Source organism: Urocampus carinirostris, chromosome 17 (genome assembly GCF_059441175.1).
Source record: "Urocampus carinirostris isolate Australia breed hairy pipefish chromosome 17, RoL_Ucar_1.0, whole genome shotgun sequence".
NCBI lineage: Eukaryota > Metazoa > Chordata > Actinopteri > Syngnathiformes > Syngnathidae > Urocampus > Urocampus carinirostris.
In genome coordinates this window covers 30,719,455-30,742,517 of record NC_142365.1, presented here as the reverse complement: position 1 = coordinate 30,742,517, position 23,063 = coordinate 30,719,455, and the positions used below count along the sequence as shown (strand labels likewise).

General features: G+C 40.9%; 1 protein-coding gene across 1 annotated transcript in view; it reads right to left on the bottom strand.

The window, feature by feature from the left end:
• Positions 1–18,563, bottom strand: part of tiam1a (TIAM Rac1 associated GEF 1a) — a 111,558-nt gene extending 92,995 nt beyond the window's left edge. The window contains exon 1 of the mRNA XM_088321753.1: positions 18,450–18,563. The gene's annotated coding sequence lies outside the window, so the exon portion shown is untranslated. The remainder of the gene's footprint in view (positions 1–18,449) is intronic.
• Positions 18,564–23,063: the final 4,500 nt, after the last annotated feature.

The window sequence follows — 23,063 nt, the reverse complement described above, 5'->3', positions numbered from 1 at the left end:
TAAAACTACGAAGCCCAAACAAATAAACCTCCACCGATGACAGAGTCATGGGTTTTCTAGCTCCTGAGGTAGGACCAGAAATGGGCTGTAAGTGTCAGATGGTGAATAGTGTGAAAGACCAACATGTAATCTTTGGGCAAAGGCAATCCAGTATTGACTTGAATTCTGAGTAGTGTAAGAAAGAAAAGAGGGGTGACAAAGATTTGAACAGAAAATGGCATAAACCTTCAACAAGAATCAGGGATGAAGGCAACTGGTCAATTTGTGATTGAGGTATATGAAGTACATCACTGCAACTTGATATCTGGAGAAAAATAGTTAAGAATGTTAGCTTATTGTTTTCATAGGGAAATTATTATAGTAGTGTAAGGAAATTGGCAATACAGCAGAAGTGGAGAGAGAGGATAAAGAAGCATGACAGGGACACGTTTGATTAAGGCCAGCCATCAATTTGCTGGCTTCAGCTGAAGTATCATAGGGGCTCAGTCAACCACTATACATCATGGCAGTTGGAAATCAAATTTCCTACAAAATCACTATGACCCATTATGAATCCTCAGAACCAGTCCACGGGACACTCAAGTGGTCTTAGGGGGCTAGCGGCAGCTTTCAGAAAGAAAATCATGGAAGACGCCAATACTCAAAAGGAGGACAAAAAGGACCTTCAAATGTGTTGAATTCCAAGACCCCTTCCAGAATAATAATAAAATAGAACTATAAAAATAAAAATAATGATACAATACAACATTAGTGCTGTTAAATGTAAATAGTGTTTATCTAGATTCTAGATAGAGTGAAAGCAAACACGGAAAATGTAAAATCCTACTTTGTTGGGTTTCTCGGGAACAAAAAAATGCCAATAAAGAAACCTTCAAAAAAGGAGGGTGTTTCGAGCCCACCTTTATGGTTTTGTGGAAAAAACAAGGTAAATATTGAAACCTCTGCAAAGAAAGTGGGTGTAATAGAGTTCAGCATATTTTCACATGAGAGAGAAATTCTCCACAAATCCACAGGAGTTTAACCCCTCTCCCACGGCCAAAATGACAGGTGCGCATGTCAGCAAATTGCAGGGTAATACCTCCTGTTCCGCTCGGCATCCTTTGAACAGTCGAGGCTGAGTGCGTAAAAGTGCAGAATAAAAGGGTTTGGGGGAAAAGGTAGACTTGATGGATGCAGGAAAAGGGATGGTTGTCGTGGATGGACTGATGAGAGGCTGTTAAAAGGGGAGAGGATAGAGTGCGCAGGTAGTCAAATGAATGATGAGTGGGGGAAGAAGATCGTTAAATATGGCCTTTGGGATTTTTCAGACGTAAATTACAATTTCAATGCAATTTTCGATTTTAAAAGAAAAGTGCATTTTCTGTGCTAGTTTTTTTATTCCGGAGAGAAAATAAACATAGTGGCATGCAAACATAACTTGAGATGACGTACTTAGAGACAGAGAGTATACGACTGTTAAATATCAACTATAGATGTGTCACAGAACCAGGAACGGAGACAGGACCCAGTAGCGTTTGTTTACTCGGTTTTATTGATAAGAGGGAGAGAAGGGCTTGCTTCCACGATCAAAGAACCAAGGGGAGCAGGAGATGCGGAAGTGGCACTTCTGTGTCTAGCGAGGAGGATCGAAGACAGGCGGGAATTACAAGTCGCTGGCCGGGACTGGAGAGCAAAGGCGGTGTCAAGTTCGCAAACGAGGTCGGCAACAGGAGACAGGCAGGTAACGGGGCAAAACAGATCGGGTAACAGGCAGGGCAGAACGGGGAAAAGTCAGGTCCGGAAACAGGTTGGTAACGAAGATCAGGCAGAGAAAAGCAGGGCAGGAACAGAGTCGGACGTAAAGGCTTACTGAGCCGGTGGCAACAGTTTGCATAACGATCTGACGGCTTCTTCTTGGAAGCCGGGGGTTTAAAAAGAGAGTATCAGCCAATCAGCTGTCCGGGCTGTTGGCACCGATTAAGCCGTCGCAGGTGCGCTCAATCAAAAGTAATCATGACAAGATGTACAAATAAAAACGGAATTGCAGTTGAACAAATGGTCTTTATTGTCATTATACAAAAGGACAACGAAATTGGAGGGCTATTGCTTTCAGTGTAAAAACACAATTAAGGGGCTGGCAAGCGAAACCCTGCGACTTCTGATGATTAAAATACAAGGGTCACAAATGTAGCGGTTCTCCACGAGTGGTAGCTCCCAGTCGTCCGCTTTATTGGTAATGGATTTGGCGTTTGTGAGTAGCCGTGTTTGGCAGTGGTGGCTTAAGTGTCACGGTTGCCATGGCTACCAGTCTGCCGCGCCCCCGAACTCAGCTGCAGCAGATAGGCTGATTGCTGGTCTGCTATTTAAGGCTGGATTTTGGGTTTTGCGGGCGCTGGCTCATTACACAATCCCAGGTCTGTTATGCCTTGTCCTGTTTTAGGTTTAAACATTTTCCGTCTGTTATGCCTTGTCCTGTTGAGTTCGTGCCGGAGGAACTCTGTATTGTTCTGTTTTGGTCCCGGAGTATTGGGCGACTTTTATTTTGTTAAATAAAACTTATGATCGTCAACGCATATGAGTTCTCCCTTCCTGCCTCCTGCCTCCGTTCTGGTCCGGTCATCCCACTCCACGCCACCACGCCTCGTGACAGCCCCCTTCCACTCCGCCACGTGACAGAATGAGCCAGCCACGACAAGAACTCAGCGAACGATCCCAGCGCGATTTGGGGAGACCTGGAGAACGCAGCTTGGCAAGCGCCCACTGAGTCCGACTTCGACTCCCTGCCCGTTCGAACCACGGCCCCGCCCGTCGTGGCCATTGCTGTGCCTCGAATGGGGTCCCGGGAGGAATTGACGCCTGCCTGTTCGACTCTCATGCCTGCCTGCCCGACTCCTGTGCCGATTGCCTGCTATTCCGTCTCCCCTGCGTGCCAGTCCGATTCCGACTCAGCTGCCTGCCGGGCCGACTCCGACTCCGCTGCCTACCGGGCCGACTCCGACTCCGCTGCCTGCCGGGCCGACTCCGCTGCCTGCCGGGCCGACTCCGCTGCCTGCCAGTCCGACTCCGCTGCCTGCCAGTCCGACTCCGCTGCTCCTGTTTTGCCGGTTCTGATTTTGACTCTCTCCTGTTTTGCCGGTTCTGATTCCCTGTCTGTCCTGTGTTTGCCGGTTCTGATTCCCTGTCTGTCCTCTGTGTTTGCCGGTTCTGATTCCCTGTCTGTCCTCTGTGTTTGCCGGTTCTGATTCCCTGTCTGTCCTCTGTGTTTGCCGGTTCTGATTCCCTGTCTGTCCTCTGTGTTTGCCGGTTCTGATTCCCTGTCTGTCCTCTGTGTTTGCCGGTTCTGATTCCCTGTCTGTCCTCTGTGTTTGCCGGTTCTGATTCCCTGTCTGTCCTCTGTGTTTGCCGGTTCTGATTCCCTGTCTGTCCTCTGTGTTTGCCGGTTCTGATTCCCTGTCTGTCCTCTGTGTTTGCCGGTTCTGATTCCCTGTCTGTCCTCTGTGTTTGCCGGTTCTGATTCCCTGTCTGTCCCTGTCTGTCCTCTGTGTTTGCCGGTTCTGATTCCCTGCCGGGCCGACTCCGCTGCCTGCCAGTCCGACTCCGCTGCCTGCCAGTCCGACTCCGCTGCTCCTGTTTTGCCGGTTCTGATTTTGACTCTCTCCTGTTTTGCCGGTTCTGATTCCCTGTCTGTCCTCTGTGTTTGCCGGTTCTGATTCCCTGTCTGTCCTCTGTGTTTGCCGGTTCTGATTCCCTGTCTGTCCTCTGTGTTTGCCGGTTCTGATTCCCTGTCTGTCCTCTGTGTTTGCCGGTTCTGATTCCCTGTCTGTCCTCTGTGTTTGCCGGTTCTGATTCCCTGTCTGTCCTCTGTGTTTGCCGGTTCTGATTCCCTGTCTGTCCTCTGTGTTTGCCGGTTCTGATTCCCTGTCTGTCCTCTGTGTTTGCCGGTTCTGATTCCCTGTCTGTCCTCTGTGTTTGCCGGTTCTGATTCCCTGTCTGTCCTCTGTGTTTGCCGGTTCTGATTCCCTGTCTGTCCCTGTCTGTCCTCTGTGTTTGCCGGTTCTGATTCCCTGCCGGGCCGACTCCGCTGCCTGCCAGTCCGACTCCGCTGCCTGCCAGTCCGACTCCGCTGCTCCTGTTTTGCCGGTTCTGATTTTATCTCTCTTGTTTTGCCGGTTCTGATTCCCTGTCTGTCCTCTGTGTTTGCCGGTTCTGATTCCCTGTCTGTCCTCTGTGTTTGCCGGTTCTGATTCCCTGTCTGTCCTCTGTGTTTGCCGGTTCTGATTCCCTGTCTGTCCTCTGTGTTTGCCGGTTCTGATTCCCTGTCTGTCCTCTGTGTTTGCCGGTTCTGATTCCCTGTCTGTCCTCTGTGTTTGCCGGTTCTGATTCCCTGTCTGTCCTCTGTGTTTGCCGGTTCTGATTCCCTGTCTGTCCTCTGTGTTTGCCGGTTCTGATTCCCTGTCTGTCCTCTGTGTTTGCCGGTTCTGATTCCCTGTCTGTCCTCTGTGTTTGCCGGTTCTGATTCCCTGTCTGTCCTCTGTGTTTGCCGGTTCTGATTCCCTGTCTGTCCTCTGTGTTTGCCGGTTCTGATTCCCTGTCTGTCCTCTGTGTTTGCCGGTTCTGATTCCCTGTCTGTCCTCTGTGTTTGCCGGTTCTGATTCCCTGTCTGTCCTCGTGTTCACCGGTTCTGATTCCCTGTCTGTCCTCGTGTTCGCCGGTTCTGATTCCCTGTCTGTCCTCGTGTTCGCCGGTTCTGATTCTCTGTCTGTCCTCGTATTTGCCGGTCCAGTTTGCCTGCCGGCCCCCCCCAACCCTGCCGAGCCTCGAACCATTCCGGGGCGTGAGGTAGTATTTTATTTTTTTATTTTTATTTTTTTTATTTTTTGGGGACCTCAGGAGCTGTCCCTTAAAGGGGGGGCTCTGTCACGGTCGCCATGGCTACCAGTCTGCCGCGCCCCCGAACTCAGCTGCAGCAGATCAGCTGATTGCTGGTCTGCTATTTAAGGCTGGATTTTGGGTTTGGCGGGCGCTGGCTCATTACACAATCCCAGGTCTGTTATGCCTTGTCCTGTTTTAGGTTTAAACATTTTCCGTCTGTTATGCCTTGTCCTGTTGAGTTCGTGCCGGAGGAACTCTGTATTGGTCCCGGAGTATTGGGCGACTTTTATTTTGTTAAATAAAACTTATGATCGTCAACGCATATGAGTTCTCCCTTCCTGCCTCCTGCCTCCGTTCTGGTCCGGTCATCCCACTCCACGCCACCTCGTCTCGTGACATTAAGAGTTTTTAACCTAGCTGTTAGCTTAGCCATCCGGCAACACCTCAGTCAATTTCTGGTCGCGATAAAAATACAGTCAGCGCCTGCTTTTTTGCGCTTTTCTGACTTTCCAATTTAAGTAATGAATTTATTCTCAACGTAACGAGCTGGCAAAGCTACGAGCTGTGGCCGTTTGTGTACGCGGTGTTTAGCCGACTGGCAGTTTACACCAGTCTATCAAAGTTGTGTACACACGTCTTGCAAACTTTGCCTTGCATTTATTGGGTGGATCCATTAAAACTGCTTCTGATTGGCCGGCGATTTTAAACTCCGATATGTGACCATTCATGTTGGCCAAACACTCCGTCAAGTAAATAACAAAGTGGAATTATGAATCCTTGAAAAAACCTCAGTGGTTTGCGGTTACACTATCGCACTACGTCACATCGCGATATCGATTCGATTTCGGTGAATCGTGCAGCCCTGTTTGGAGCCACACTATTAGTGAGGCCTTCCATGTAATTTTTTTGATTGTTCGGAATAAACCCTAAATATGATAACTTACAGAACAGTTACTAATAATGTTTTAAATAGCTGCTTATGTGTGTATCTAACAACAACGCATTTCTGCTTTGGTTTTGGCTAATACATCCCCTTGCTAAGGAGTTGCTGGTAACGAACAGAACTCTAAAATATTAAGTCCGATTCGTACACATTGAGAACTTAATTCCGAGCGAGAGAAGCGAATTGTTGAAATGGGAGCTAACTGGATACAACAAGGTGACACAGCGCTAAGAAAATTGCTGAGGCTCTGCAAAAAATAAAACTTTCCAGCTGGAGAGAGCAAGCTACACTTTGGCAGGGTCAGCAGAGACACGGGGGGAGGATGAAAGAGGGGCCGAAAGGAAACTGACGTCAACAATAACATCAATAGTAACCATTCGTTTGGTAGGTATCCATGCTAAGCCACTGGAGTACTGTTAGAAGTTGTAGTCTGGGAATGTTTAATTCTACTCGGGCATGACACAGCAACCAACAGATAATAGATGTGCTGATACAGCTTCCTCAAGTCTGGATTACATCAAAATGTTGGGGATTTGGTGTAGGGAGGACGGCGGCCCAGTTCAATTTGTATATTTGAGACTAGTTGTCAACAGTGATTGGCCCAGTATTTAGAGGTGGGAAATATGCCCTCAAGAAACCACAAAATCAAGAGGGAATATGCATAGTAATTAATCAAAGGCCAAAATTTATTTCATCTCAACAACTAAGGCAATATTCTTAAACTCTACTCCACAAATTACAAACAGAACTATTTGTGTGAGCTTTTTTTGTTGGGTGACTTTAACCCCTTTTGTTTGTCTCCTTCTGGATGTTCTATTGGTTTGTTCTATTCTCTTAAAACAAACAAACCAAACCAACAGACAATATGCAAGATTACTGGGGTTCACGCGATAACAAATGGGACGTAGATGGGTTCTGTTAGGGTACTGTAAACCATGGGTCCCCAACCTTTTTGAAACTGAGCGCTTACTTTTTTGTTACGATAAGCATGCAGGGCTATTAGTTTGATTTGCAATTTGAAAATACCATGTTGTTACTAAGTTGTTGTTACGTTACTATGTTATTACCAAGTTGTAATCATTAGAGGTTAAAATAGACTCAGTCAACCATTAAACATCATGCCGGTTAAAAATCAAATTTCCCACGAAATCACAGAAACCCATGACATATTGCTCTGAGGGAGGCTACCTGGTACCCGGGGGCACGACGTTGGAGACCCATGTTGTAAACAATACCTTTTAAAGTTCCTAATTTCTGAGCTAACTCTTCATGACCTACAAATTGACCAATATTAGGGTACTATCAGACACTTGAAAATGATTTTTCCTGTGATGATTGAGGGCGTTTGCATTAATGGCGGTTTTGTGGAACAGAGAAAGGGAAAGCTGGACTATATATATATATATATATATATATATATATATATATATATATATATATATATATATATATATATATATATAAAATACCCTAGGAAAATAAAGGATATTATAGTACAGGGGTGGCGAACACGTGGCTTCTATATACGGTAGCTCTTTGCCTTGTTTCATGTTTAGTTTTTTTTTGTGTGTGTGTATTGAGGGTGGACACTTTCCTTGAAATCAACACAAGAACAATACTTGTTGTATTGTAAGGAGAGGAGTGTGTTATGGGAAATAATATGTTTTTGATTGTGTGTGTTTGTGTGTGTCTGTCTGTCATGGCAGGTCAGTGCGTGGTGTGGCTCTTTGACTCTCACAGTTAAAAATTTCGGCTCTTTGTGTCAAACTTGTTCGCCACCCGTGTTATAGTACTTCTAATCCTTGTTTAAGGAAACTATATATATATATATATATATATATATATATATATATATATATATATATATATATATATATATATATATATATATATATATATATATATATACACTGTAGATATGTAGATATCTCCCTTAAAAACCCACCACTGTTGACTGTACTCAGCTGTTTGAATGGCACATGTTTATAAACCTCTAAAACACCAAGTAAATTCTGTAAGAAAGGCTCCTAATCCCTCTGTTATCAACAACAAAGCTCTGGCAGTAAAAGAGGCATATAGAGGACAGGGTAGGGGTGGGATGTTATCTTGCCAGGTTCCTACACCTGAATCAACACAGCACTCGCAAATAAATAGCAGCCCAGACAGAGGACAATGCACGGCAACAGCGAAGAACTCTCAGACAGAATTTCACAGACAAACGCCACCCTACTGGAAAGACCTGAACGCAAATTCTTCTGTTGTAAACTTAATGAGGTATTTCTAATCCTAACCCACTGTTGTTGGTGTGATATGCTGTTTTATTTTTTTACAGATAAGGTGAGAACATCTGCGTTCCTGCCATCTTTGCCTTTCTCACCAGCACACACCTGCTGCTTTTGTTTTGTGGCATTGACAGGGTGTGGCTCTTAGGTGCACACCAACACCCAAGATCATTATGACACTGGTTCTACCAAATACTGTAAAAGAGGTTCATAATAAAGAATGCCTTCCAGATGTCATTTGAACATGATCCCACTTTCACTCAGTTGCTTTGCGACAAGAATTTTGACACAAAACACAATACAATGTTTGCCAACTTTTACCCTGAAGCTAAGCAAATACTATCTACTTATTCTTAATCCTTCATCAGGTTACTAGGCAAATCCAGCTGATTTAGGTCATTCACAGTGCAAGAGCTCAAAGATTTTTAGGCAAATATTTGTTTAAAATGGTATAGATGCCACAAACTTCCAGTGAACGTGACGAATGTTATACTTGGATTATGATTTTTTGTTAATCCAAGCAAAATGACTGTTTATGGCTCTGTAGCTAGTTGATTTATTGCCATTTATCTACATCTGCTAAAAACTTGAATTTATTTAAGATTACGCTTTAACAATATCAAAGAACGGCGAACTGTGGTCCGAGTCCTGTCAGTTACTTACAAGGCTCTGCTTGCCAAGGGCACAAGCAACCGACATAGCTTCGTGAAGTTGAATTTAAAAAATACCACAATTTAATTTTACAGAACAGTGATATTGTTGAATTCATAAATTTTTTAGAGTTGACAAAGCTCATTGTAATTTTGTGGGGATTAGTACGTCACATACTGCATTCTAGAATAAACATTATTCTCACTTCCAGAAGTCCAGTCCCCTGAGAGGCAAATACAGTAGCCTATTAGGTTGAGGTACCTTCTTTTTCTTTTTGAAACAGAGATGACTTAATTCAACAGGGGTCAAAGTCCAGTTTTAACAGAAAACTCAATTCGGCAACGTAAAAGTCTTGGGTTAAAGCTTCCCCAAACGCATACACCATGAGCATACTGGAAGGCTCTTTAAAGATATCTTGGGACGAAAACCAAAGTGAATGATGTTGGATCCAGGTCAGTGGGTCCATTTCCTGTTAGATAAGACACACACATTCACAGACCCCACACACTATTTTTTGTTGTCAAGCTGAATTGAGCCAGGCCTCTGCGCATTAGTGACCTGCAAGAGCTCAGTGTGACACAGGCCCCTCGGACGGACAGGGACAAAGTCATTGTTATTCTATAGACAGGCACATATGAAAATGAACACTACACACGTGCCTGAAAGGCACACGACAACAAGATAATGAAACTAAAGGAAGGCAACACGCCACACTGAGCCTTTATCACAGCCTTTGAAAGGCAGCGCTTCGAATCGCTTCCAGGTCAACTGGCCGAAGCAGTAATGAGAGGACACCAAAGTTCCTTTCACACGTACAGCTTTGGAAAAATGGTGCATCAAGGACAGTTGATTAGGGTATCTATTTGACAGTTTTTTCACAAAAATGTAATTTAAAAATTGCTTTGGAGTTGATTCTGGATCTGGCTTACCATTATAAGCTATACACAATAGCATACACACACACTTTTGAATCTATTTTCTAACAAGCAGAGGCAAAATTCATAGCTCAGTAAAAAAGGCAGAAAAGTTGGCCAAATGCCTATTATTTGGTTTGTGTGTCGAGTGCTTAGACCTCAGCTGTGGCTGTAGCTTTTTTATTAAATGTTTTATTGTGGTGTCATTCGTTCAATAAAACAATTGATAATGCATTGGTGGCTGTGTTTATTGTTACCATGGATCATTAAAATATGATATGTCCTAATTTAGCAGTTATATTATTAAAGGAGTTGTGCAGGATTTGGAACTTTGTTGATCTAAGCCGGCATCTCCTGGCTTGTAGCCTCCGTCACCTCATCAATGATGCACGTGCAAGTACGTGCATATCTTGGAATTGTTCAAACAAACTTCTTCTTTTTTTTATATTTCTTGGGGTTTGTGTTGGCGTTTGGATTCTACTTGACAAACACTGACAAATATAATAAATTTTTTTTTAATGCAGAGATGAGCATTATGTCACTCTTCAGCACTCCTCCTAGCCCCCCATTACTCAAACTTCTGCCCTGAACAGCTCTGCTAAAAGACAAAATCAAATAGGTGCAGAGGAAAATAAAGTACAAGGGATCTTTGAACTCAGTTGATCATCAACACATAATAGAGAAAACGTTTAACTTAACTTTTTAACGGTGGTGTCCGTAACTTTAAAATATTCGATTTGCTGACGCCATCTTTTGGCTGAAATCATCATGGCAGCCCCTTTCAAGCTGCTTGATTTGTGCGTGTAAGTACAGGAGTCTCTTAGATGCGCTCGAATAACATCCGTCATCTTTTTGGGGGTTTGGTCGGCATTTGGACTGTATTTCAAACAATCCTCTTCTTACTTTCACCGTTTTCATCTTAGAACTAAAGAAAACCGCAAGCATGTGCAATAAATTACTCTACACCCTCTTTCCCCTACTCCCTCCTTTCCTCCAGAGCATTCACGGGACCCGCACATCATCGATACACGGCAGACATTAGTATTCTGCTTTCAACCAGGAGGGAGAAAGCGCAAAAACACAGTTCCATTAAATATCACATTCATGGAGGATGAACACTTGTTTATTTTGTAACTCACAGAACAGCCAACATAGCATCAAATATTTCCAACATGTTCATTCTTAAAGCGATAGAATCCTCTAGTGGTAGTCAACAATATTTACATTCAAATCCCACCACACAAAAAGCATTCGACGGGGAAAGGGAGGTTTTGGATTTAATTAATATTTGGGGAGGAACAACCCTCAACTGTTAAAATCCATGAATAGTTCCGCAAACATTAGCGCATTGCGTGAGACGTCACACGTCCTCTTCTGCGCATGTGTGGCACGTTCAAACAGAAAGATTAAGTCGCCCACATGCCGCAATTAGTAAGTCAAGTTAACAATGGGGCTGCACGATTTTGGAAAAAATCTAATGCAATTTCAATGCAATTTTTGGTTTAACAAGAAAAGTGCATTTCTTTGCTTTTTTATTTTTGGGGAGGACTTAAACATAGTGACATGCAAACTTAACCTAAGATGACGTCCTTAGAGACTGAGAATATGACGAACAAAATAACTATAGATCTACAAATAAAAACGGAATTTCAGTTGAAAAAAATATACTTTATTGTCATTATACAAAAGAAAAACGAAATTGACGGGCTATTCCTTTTAGTGTTAGAAAAAGATTTAGAGAGAGGCTAGCTAGCTACACCGTAGAGTCGGGTTACCGCGACTTCTGAAAGGTCTTTATGATGATTAAAATACAAGAGTCACAAATGTAGCGGTTTCCCCCGAGTAGTAGCTCCGAGTTGTCCATTTCATGGATAATGGATCTGGCGTTGGTGACAAGCCACGTTCGGCAGTGGTGGCTTAAGAGTTCTTAGCCTAGCTGTTAGCCTCAGTTAATTACGGACGCGATAAAATCCAGTCAGCACCTGCTGCTGATCAGCTTTTTTTTGCGCTTTTCTGACTCTCCTATGAGTTTGATTTAATTAATGAGGGGTTTTTTTGCAATGTAACGAGCCACTAAAACTAAAAGCTGTACCATTTGTTTTGGTGGCCATTTGTGCAAGGGCTCTTGGACTGACTGACAGATTACACCAGCCTATCAAAGTCTTGCAAACTTTGCCTTGCCTTTTTTAGTTGGTGCCATTTAAAAATGTGACAATTCTTGTTGGCCAAACTCTCCATCACTCAAATGACAACATGGGACTATTAATTATTGGAAAAAAAACGCAGTGTTTGGCGATTACACTATCGCACTACATCAAATAGGGATATCGATTCGATTTCGGTTCATCGTACAGCCCTAGTGAACAATATCACAAAAACATCGGATTTCACACAAAAATCTCTGCAGTGTGAACATAGCCCAAATAATGCAAATTTGGCTTCAAATGATGAAAGTAGAGGAATTCACACACAAAGAAATTGGACACAAACAAACACATCAGCTAACAAAAAGACACACTGTAAGCCAATACTGATTAAAGATAATGAGTGAGCATGGTGGGGCTAGCACGATGAAATGGGAATGAATATAGAGAATGGATAAAAGGAAAAAGACTGAAAAACAGGGGGGAAAGCCCATAGTCATCACAGGCTGAAAAAGGAAGGAAAGCAAGGGTGGAAAGTACCCCCTTCTTCCCAATCGCTCACCAAGTCAAGTCATGTGTGCTCTCGCAGTATGACAACCCGCGCAACCGGACCGGTCGGAACGCAAACTGACATGCGTAAATTTTGTATTGCGCGATGACTCGAACAAATGTGTTAAGGAACCATGTGGAGCTGTTGAAGCATTCTCTGTCTGTTGCTTGTCTGTCTTAAGAAAGTATCTATATTTTCGTTTCAATATCAAATATAGCATTTTGAGGTATTTAAAAGGTTATTGAAAAGCATTTCAAAATATTTACTATTTATTATAATGTATTATATGTCTCAAATGGGAACGTGTGTTTTGTTTAGCGCCTCATAGTGGTAAAAAAAACATTCATTAAAACAAAATATTGATTAAAAAATAAGCAAGAACATTAACTATAACATCAACATGCATTTTCTTAAATACTTCTATGTCTAGAGATTTGCATTTATTTTACAAAACATGAGCCTCACCTAGAGCACGGCGGAATAGTGGTTAGCGTGTGTGTGGAACAGTACTGAGGTCAATCTCACTGTGTGGAGTTTGCATGTTCTCCCCCGTGCTTGTTTGGGTTTCCTACGGGCACTCCGGTTTCCTCCCAAAACATGCATGTTAGGTTGATTGGCCGGTCCAAATTGTCCCTAGGTGTGAATGAGCGAGCGAGTGAGTTGTCTGTCTCTGTATGCCCTGTGACTGGCTGGCAACCAGTTCAGGGTGTCCCCTGCCCACTGTCTGATGATGGCTGGGATGGGCTCCAGCACCCCTGTGACCCTACGGAGGATAAGTGGTTCAGGTAATGGATGGGTGGATGGATGGAGCTTCACCTAGAAGGAGCTGATATAATTGCCCACCGTTTTTCTGCTGCAGGTACCCAAAAAATTAAAACCTCGCAAATGGCTGGGAAAAAAATGAAAAGAAAAATGAACAGTTTGGTCACTTTGAGTCTCTGTAATTTGTATTCTTTCTCACTTTTTGTGTCGCTCGTTTTCGGTTGCTCAACATAATACAGCAACATCCAAATTTTTAAAAATACACACCGTTTTTAAATGAGGAAATCCGCTGTAAATGTTCCCAAATTGTGTTGTCACAAGCTATTGGGCAGATTTAATCACCATTATACTACATAAATTGTGACTGAATTAATTGCGCTGAAGAAGAGCAAAATTTACCGCAAATAATACACACTGTTCCATTAATGTGGGGGGTTTTGTAGAGGTTACTTAAATAAAAATTTGCAAGAACTTGAAGGGTGAATAACCCACCCGCCATATTCTGTTCTAAAATTACTCAAGGTGATGGTGCCTATATTGAAATTTAATATGTATTCTCTTATTCATTAAATTGTAAAAAAAAAAATATTGTTTTAATATTATGGTTAGTTTAAAGCAGGGAGGTCAAACTCAATTGCACAAGGGGCCAAAATTCAAAACACACTTAAGGTCGCGGGCCAACCAGGATAAACATTTATTGAACACACTTAAACTGAATGTTTTTGGAACATAAATATGAATAAAAACAGAAAAGATTATTGAATGTAAACCTTATATCACTTATACAGTATTTATTATTTTGCTGTAAATAAAAATATCTTGTTAAATTATACAACTTAGAACTTAACTTAAACAACTTAACATTAAAATAAAATTCAAATTCCTTTGCTCCTATGTCAATGAATATATATTAAAAAAACGTAAATATCCCAAAAGATTTTGCTCTCCTTAATATATCTCCTGTCAAAAGTATAAATATGAAAATGCTACACAAATTATTTTGTAAAAACGTCACAACATTCTGAGAACAGGGAGCCTTATGTGCTTATCTTTGGCGCCGACGGAGTAGGGCGAGAGATGGGAGGGAGTGCTTGCACTTTTTGCATAGCTCCACCCATCCCTCCCACTCACCCAATCAAATAAGTTTAAGTTCTCTTCAGGTGTTTCGGCGTATTTACAATTTGAACACAGATTATATGGTGAGCTTTTATATAAAGGATTCTTTAGCGTTGTACAGCCAAAACGACTTTTTTTTGGGTGACACCTTGACTATAAATTGTAGTGAAAACGTGCCCTATATATTCTGAAAAGTACTGGTTTATAATTCAGCTTTAGTTTGGCTTTGCATGTATCTGAACAGGATCAATGGCTCAAGTTTTGCATGCAATTAAATTTGTCTCGGAGCCATAGGTGCTCATAGAAAGAGCCGTATCTGGCTCGCGAGCCATAGGTTCCCGATCCCTGGTATATAGTATAGTAAACGTCATAGATGAAGGAATAGGTACAGTGACTAAAACGTCAGAATATGATGTCCAGGGATGAGACGGCGTTCTTCATATTGACGGACCATTAATAACAATACTGTAAAATGGTCTTGCGGGCCGGATATGATTAAACGGCGGGTGACACGTGTGGTTTAAAGTGACATCCTTATTTATCACTGTAAATAATATCTAAAGATATAATATAAATATCTGGCATTTCATTATCTTCAGAAGAAGGCAATTAGACAAAGTGTTATTTAAAAGTATCGGTTGTTGCGACCCATGCAGATTAACAATCGGGAACTCAAAAAAAAAGTTAGAAGAATAAAAGAAAAATGATGATCTGATTTGAACGAAAATGCAATCTTGGGGATTGAAGGTCTTCTAGAACATGTATTGTGAAATTTTATGTTGTGTTAAAAGCTCCTTGCATTGGCACTCATATTAATGCTGAACTGAAAAAAAGCAGTAGCTATCATTGTTATCAATTTATCAATCCATCCATCAGCGCTAGTGTTTTTATCTACGTATAAATCACGTCCACTGTATCTTTCTACAAGCAATCCAACACGTATAATGACAATACAGTATAAACATTTCAGCGCATCAACTCCATCGGCTGTCACTTTCATGAAGCATGCTTTTTCTAGGATTGGTAGAAGAAAAAACACAAACGCTGCCTGATTGCATGTGTGTAGATGTGCTCAAGTTTTGAAGCTTTGTATTTGCTCAGCAGGAGAAAATAGAGAGCAAACATAAAAGGCCAATAAGTTCATTTTTGTCGATAAGAAACAGAAACGATAACAACATCTACTCAGGATTCCTTATTAGCATTATTTTAATTAAAAGGCATCACAACGCCGAACACATGATGTATTCAAGGACTGCTGACTTGGTGATTTGTTTTTATAGCAGAAGTGTATGTAATGAGCGTCTTTGCTGCACAAGCAATGCCTATTGTGACATATAACCAACAGACGGATCAATGACGGATTATTGATTGGTAAAGAGGCAAGAGCCCCTGAAGGCAATCAAGTATTCATATGCACGATAGATATGAAGGGCAAGGGCAGAGTATCAAAGTGGGTCACTCAAAACGCACACATTAACAAACACACACTCACATTTACGCCACAGGGCTTGCCTCCCCAAGTCCCATCCCCCTTTTACGTACTTTATTAGCTTTACCGTGCGCACACAGGGCACATGGTTGTGACACCCAACCACCCACCCACATTTGTACATTTTGACAGGGATAATCAGACTGAACAAGATAATGGCTTCTTTGCCTACGTTCTGCAGCTTCGGGCTTCAGCTGAAGCCCAAAACAAAGTACAGTACATACATTCACGCACACTTTTAGACACACACACACGCAAGACAGACATGCATGCATTTTATTTGCCACTATAAATCCATTCACAGGTCACCTCTTTTGAAACACACACTGCAAGGCGACCAGGAAGTGACACATTATCAGTGGAGGTACTCCTTCACTAAAGCTACAGTGTGGGAAAAATAAACAGCGGATATTGACTCATTTACATAGTAGATAATATACTAAAGCAGTGTTCCTAAACTAGTTTGACTTCAGGAGCCACCACCCTTCCCTAATTACAAGCCGTGACCCACATAAAAAAAAATCCACTTCTAATATGTATTGAATAAGAGGATTGTGCAGTGTAAACCAGAGATAGTAGAATATTTTCACATAAAAATGAGCAGAAAAACCACAACGACTTTAAGTAATAATAATAATATTCCCTTTAATGCTAAATAAGTTGCATTTTAATCATGTCCAAAATGCGTCTCATACATTCTCCGCTGCATCTTTGTTTGATCACGTGCCTCATGTGAAGACAAAATCAGTCTTTTTCTGTGGTGTGAAATAGCGGCTGTCGACTTACATTTGCAGGGAATTATCGCCATCAACTGTTAAGGAGTTTACATTACGTTCAGTTGTTTTTTTTTCCATAGCATTATTTCACCAATGTAAAGGCCTACTCAAACAGGTCCATGGCCCACTTTTGGCTCCCAACCCACCGGGTGTGAAACAATATTGATACATTGGAATTATTCAAAAGAGATTTTTCAAGAACACTTGCTCAGTAAGTCATAATAATACCAATCGTTCTTTGCAGGGAATAAAGCATATACTATAAGCAAATGAGCACTGTTATAACAGTTATAACCCTTTGTGTTTCTTGGGTTATCTGTACAACACAAGCACAACAATACATACCATTTATAAAGGTTCCCATTTTGGATCCCCTCTAATAAACAGTTGACATGTAAACCTCTTTAACAGTTAATTTAAATTGAGAGTGAGTCCATAATCCTTAAACCCTCTTTATCTTGTAAATGTACTTAATACTAATTATTGGAAGGTGAATTGAGCCAATGCTCCACCATGAGTTTATATGGATCAGATGTGCGGAATGGAGGCAGGAGAAAGGTCACAAAAGGTAAAAGGTCACACATTTGTGGTAGAATATAGCTTTCTAATATTTCTATGAAAAAAAATAAGTCAGGGGTTTCCACCGTTGTGCGAGGTTGGCAACCCTAAATATCCTAAGGGCGCACAACCAGGTTCTGAAAATAGCTTACCAGTGATGGATCATTTCAATTTTCTCCTTAAATTGATTTCCAACTGACAGATTGTTTAAGTGGTTGACTTAACTTCTAATAATCACAACCAAGTAATGACCCCAAAGGTACCACCACAAAAACCACCATTAACCACCAAGAATATGAACCTGTCACCAAATTTGAACATTTTGGAGATATCACAACAGAAGAGGGGTCAGAACCGGAAATAATAACTCAAACCATGGCAGCACTGGCCAGAGTTTTACTCATCTGGAGGTACATAGAACATAGAAGTGAAATCAAAGATCAAACTCATGCAAGCGTTGGTTACTTCCATCTCGTCTACGCTTGCAGAGACCTGGATTCTCAGAGCAAAACTGGAAAGGAAAATCCAGGCTATGGAGCTGTGATGCTAATGGAAACCTCTAAGCATCAGCTAAAAGCACAAGTGACAAAAGAAACGGTGCGCAACACCATCAAAGGGCACATTGGACTCTATGAAGAACTGTTGTCAACTGTGCGCAGACAAAAACGTCACAAGGTCATCAAGGCCAAAATGATTCTCCAGGGCTAAGTCGAAAGGGGCAGGAGAAGAGGAGGACAGAAAATGAACTTGGACAACAACATCAAGGAATGGACTGGTGGCAAATTTGTTGTGACCCAAAACAGGCCAGGAACCATTAGCAGTGGAGAAAGCTGTCCGATCATAGAAACAAGCATTCAAGTTGCTTCCTCACTGGTGCCCAGACAACTTAGGTGGTTAAGAGATCCATAATCCGTGAACAAGAGAGTAACAAAATATTAACAAATTAAGTTGTTGTTTCAGAAATGTATACAGAAATGCTAACCCTTTGTGCCATTGGGTAACAAAAAGTAGCCCTCAGCTTCGAAAAGGTTAATGGCCCCTGTTGTAAATTATATCATACACTAACATTAACCATTATAAGCTTTTTTCTTGTTTCAAGAACATGCAAAGTGCATGAAGAGGGATGTCAGTCATTCCTTTTGGCGGTTAGTTGTTATCGTACACAGTGTGTTTGTGGCGTCTGTGTGTGCGCGTGCGCCACTTTTGAATATGAATGATTAATAAACGCTCAGCCCACTGAGCATGCACGTAAATAAATGAGTAGCAATGCTCGCGCCTACACGGGCAGGATTAACCACATACACACACACACACACGTGGGCTCGTGTCTCCCTGCCGCACACAAACAATCATATATAGATAGGAAAATTAGGGTTAAAAACTGTCGGGATTGAAAATTATAAACTGCTGTACCTCTGTTCGGCGGTTCCCTGAGACAGGAGAATCTCGACATTAGTCCCGCATACGTTAAAGCGGGCACATACTGTCTTCCTTGCATGCCCGAGCGAACTGAAAGCTCTGTGTGGAGATACAGAGCGAGAGAGAGAAAAAGAGAGAGCGTGAGAGAAGTGTGTGTTTGCATGTGTAAAAGAGACCGCCTACCCACGCACACACTCCTCCCTCAATTCACAGTGGACTGCCAGCAAGTGTGTGTGAGTTTTTTGTCTGTCTTTAAATGCACTCCATTGGACTCAAGAGTAAGATATACAACTTGTTTTACATTTGCCTTCAGTAGGACAGTTTCTGCAACCTTTATTCATCAAAACACATGTGATTTTACTTGACTTTGTTTGCCTCAAAACAATTCCATACCTGTCAACCTCCACGGCTCCATGCCCTTACAAACTGTCGTATTTTCCCCCACAAAATACAAAATAATCTTACACCATATTTATTTTTTCAAACGTGTTTATTTATGTAGTTTAACATGTTATATTGTCCATGTGTTTCGTTATATCATCTCATCTCATCTCATTAGCCACACCACTTATCCTCATTAGGGTCGCGGGGGTGCTGTAGCCCATCCCAGCAATCATCGGGCAGTGGGCAGGGGACACCCTGAACTGGTTGCCAGCCAATCGCATCGTTATATCATATATATTGTTCATTAACATTTTGTTGTGAGATCCTGAGTTGCTCGACATGAATGATGTTTATTATAAAAAAAAGTTCAAAAATTAAGTAGCTTGAACGTTCACTGTTGAAGGAAAAATACATGCAAATATAACTAAGTAGAATGATACAGTTTCTTATTCAAATTATTAATTCATTGTCTGCATTAAATTATTGTTGGTAATATACCGATTAAAGGGATAACCACAAACCTGTCTTTTTTCATGTTCCCATGTTATACTTCCTTTTTTTCTCCACTTCTTTATACAACATAATAATTCATAATACAATGCATCAAAGCAAGTGAGCCGTTTGAGAGCCGAAAAAAATGGTTCTCTAAAAAGAGACGGACCTCCTTTCACTACATCAAACCGCTCCCTTCGTCTGCAACGAAAAAAACGATACCGAGATAGAGGCTTCCTCGGTGAACTCATTTGACTTGATTGATTTGCCGTTTCGTGATAGTTGGTGTATACGGATGGTACCCATAATTGCCTAATTTGCATTTTTCCGTACAGATTTTCTGGTGCGTCGTACACTTCTTAAAATGCATAATAAACGTACATTGTACGGCAAAAACGTACAGGTTGACAGGTGTGCAATTCTGTTACTTTACCTGGCTTGCATGTACGAGCCTGTGTTTATTTGCTGTATTTTGTGGACTACAAGGCGCACTTAAAAACCACAAATTGGCCCGAAGTCTGCTTTATTATCTGGTGCACCTCCTATACAGAAAGTGCTTTGGATAAAATAGGAAATGCATAGTTACAATTAAATGGTACTGCATGTGGTAATTGTTCAGCCTACATACTGTATTGAGTGGTCTTCAAATGCCTTGTGGTTAACATGTTAATCGTTTTTTGCCTAAAGGAAACAAAAGAGAAGTTCAGAACTTCAACAGCAGCTCAGACACCAACTATTGAACGCTCATTGCGAATCCTATTTTGTTGTTGCTTTGGACAGTACTTGTCTGTAAGTATGGAATGCAGTGTGATTACTTGAATGAAGATTTTTGTTTATGGTAACGTTTTGTACGAAATAATGTACTCTTGTTGAATAGTTGTTCAAATGCCTTAGCTTGGATTAACTACATCTGTAAAGTTAGAAAGCTAACGGGACTTTTTTGTACTTTATTTTAAGTTTTGCAAGGGTAATGGTTGAGAGAAATGTCAAAATAAAAAGCAATTAAAGAAAATTAGTCAGACAAAAAAGGGGGGATACTTCAAAGTGAGTACAACACAGTAACCTTTTATCAATTAATTATTTTATTTTAGTGTTTAAACCAGATGGCATTATGTGAATTTATGTTCATTTATGTTAATTTGTGTTATGTGTAATATATTCCTTTAATTCCAATGTATTTACAAACAAAATTTGCTTGGAAACCAGACACATGAAAAGAAAAATCTCTAAAAGCCTTACAGTTTTAAATAAGGTAAAAGCATTCCTTGATAAGGACGCACTGTACCTTAATCCTTCAATACTACACATGTTGTGGGGAATTGTGGGAAAAAAACGGAACCTGAGTGCTGCAAAGTTGTTCAAAGTTCAGGACCGTGTAAAATATAATACAGCTATGATAGCTATGATTTTATGTCAAGCTTTTAACAAAATGTTGCCCAAAAATGTACAGAAAATGTTTGAAATTCAAGAATGTGCTCATAATTTGAGAGGCTATAGAAAATGTAAGGATTCAAACAATGCCTAAGGGGTTTTGTGAGTCTGTACATTGTATGAAACTATAGAACAGTCTGAGTTTACAACTTAAACAATCCAAAAATATTCACGGGTTTGAACTACTCTTAGAACAGTTGGTTTGGTCACAGTAAGCATTGCAAGTGTCTTAGTGTGCTCTGTAATGCAGTGATTTTCAACCAGTGTGCCGCGGCACACTAGAGTGCCGTGAGAGATCGTCAGGTGTGCCGTGAGAAATTATCCAATGTCACTTTTTAAAATTTTATAAAACATTAATGAATCATTTTCTGCAAATATTATGTCACTGTCAAGTGTCTGTGCTGTAAGAACTGGGGGTGTTATAAATTATATTGTAATCAAACATACTGTTCAGTGTAATTTTAAACAATTTTTGTTGGTGGTGTGCCGCAAAATTTTTCCTATGTAAAAAACGTGCCCTGGCTCAAAAAAAAGGTTAAAAAACACTGCTGTAATGTATGTCTGTTTTCTTGCCATGTTATTTTTTTGTCCTCAGCACTGTTGGTACTTATCCGTACATTGGTATATTTTCTTATTGTCCGTTCTATTTGTCTTTTTGCCAATGCTGGTAATGAATTCCGTTACCAGTCAATATACATAATGTGTGTGTGTGTGTGTGTGTTACTATGTCTGTAGTAACACGCTTATAAATATTTTCTTTGTTACAAAATTATTATTTGCTGTCTATGAGTTAATTTTGAACCATACAGTTGGTTTCGCACCTCCTGTGAACTTTAGTTTCACAGGTGAAGAGTGGGATTTATTGAATATTCTTCGTCCTACTCCCATTTAGGGTTTCAGTTATGATTGTTGCATATTTACAATGCGTTAAGAAATAATGTAACTGTCTGAAATAAAAAAATGAACAAATGAATGAAATTAATTTATTTATTGTTCATGCAACCCGAGCTTCTACTGTAAGTTTAATTTAATTTGTCTTAATGTCCAGTACGCCTTACGTAGGGAAAATACTGTATATCACAAAACACTATTTTTTGGGGGCTGCGCTTTATAATCCGGTGCGCCTTTTAGTGCGGAAAATACGGTACATTTGAAGAATTTTTGATTAGTTTTAAAACATTTACACATATAAAATTAACAATTCCAATGTGATTGTGGCAATTATTTAATTGAAATGGAATTGTAACAATATTATAGTAATTTAGATACCTTCTCTGCTAGTTTAATGTGATTGTAAGGAAAATTAATCACAGATTTAACAATGTTTCACCATTTTATACTGGCAAACTTGTACGTAAATTATTATGTACAGCTGTATAATATTCACTTTTTTGAAGGGTTTGGTCAGCCCATTGAAAAATGCATAATCAACCCTCAATAGACACAGGAGGTCAAGTATTTAGTAATCGAGTATTTTAGAGCAGTACACCTTTTATTTTGTCTTGTTAGACTAACCCCTACTTGATGATGACTACGTGGTTAAAACAATCTGATACAGAGATGATATAAGAAGCTGCTGCTCTTAATTTGCTTGGTCAGCTGTGCAGAGAAGTTTCATCACGTTTGCACAAATGCATCTTCATCGAGCACGTACGCTTTTTAATCTCCCAGAGCGACTCGCCGTGGGGGTCCAACAACAACAGGAAGTAGGCTATTAAGCGGGATGAACTGGGGCTTGAAAGTCCCATTCCCAAAGAACTGCCCAAACAAAGCGTTATTGGCCTTTAATAGAATTACGTGAAGGAGTGGCGTTGAAGCGATTTAGCAGATTAAAGGCAGTGATGGCGTGCCGTGACAAGCTGTGACACTGAAGGCACAGGTGGGGGATTGTTATGTAAGGGTGGACGCAAGGCAGACAGTATGACGTTTTTCTGTTGGGTTTTTTTTTTTGGTCCTGTTCTGTCCTGCCTCACCTGAGAACTGCCACCCATGCTGCCATTTACTCATACGTAATTTAATTCCATCTGTGAATAAAAAATAATAATGCACTTTCTCAATCATTTACACTTACTGGCACAGCACTAGAGTGAACAGTAAGGGGTTCAATAATTTAAAGTTTGGAGATGGGGCCTGACATAGAAGCCCACTCACTGACCATACCATTCTATGTGGTAGCAGTAGCATAATTAGCAGTACTATCGCATCTTGACAATAAAGCCCATTCATTTATTTATTGAACTGCAATTCTCTTTTGTTGTTTTCCTCCTTCATGTCCACCACCCCGAGGACAAAGTAGGAGCA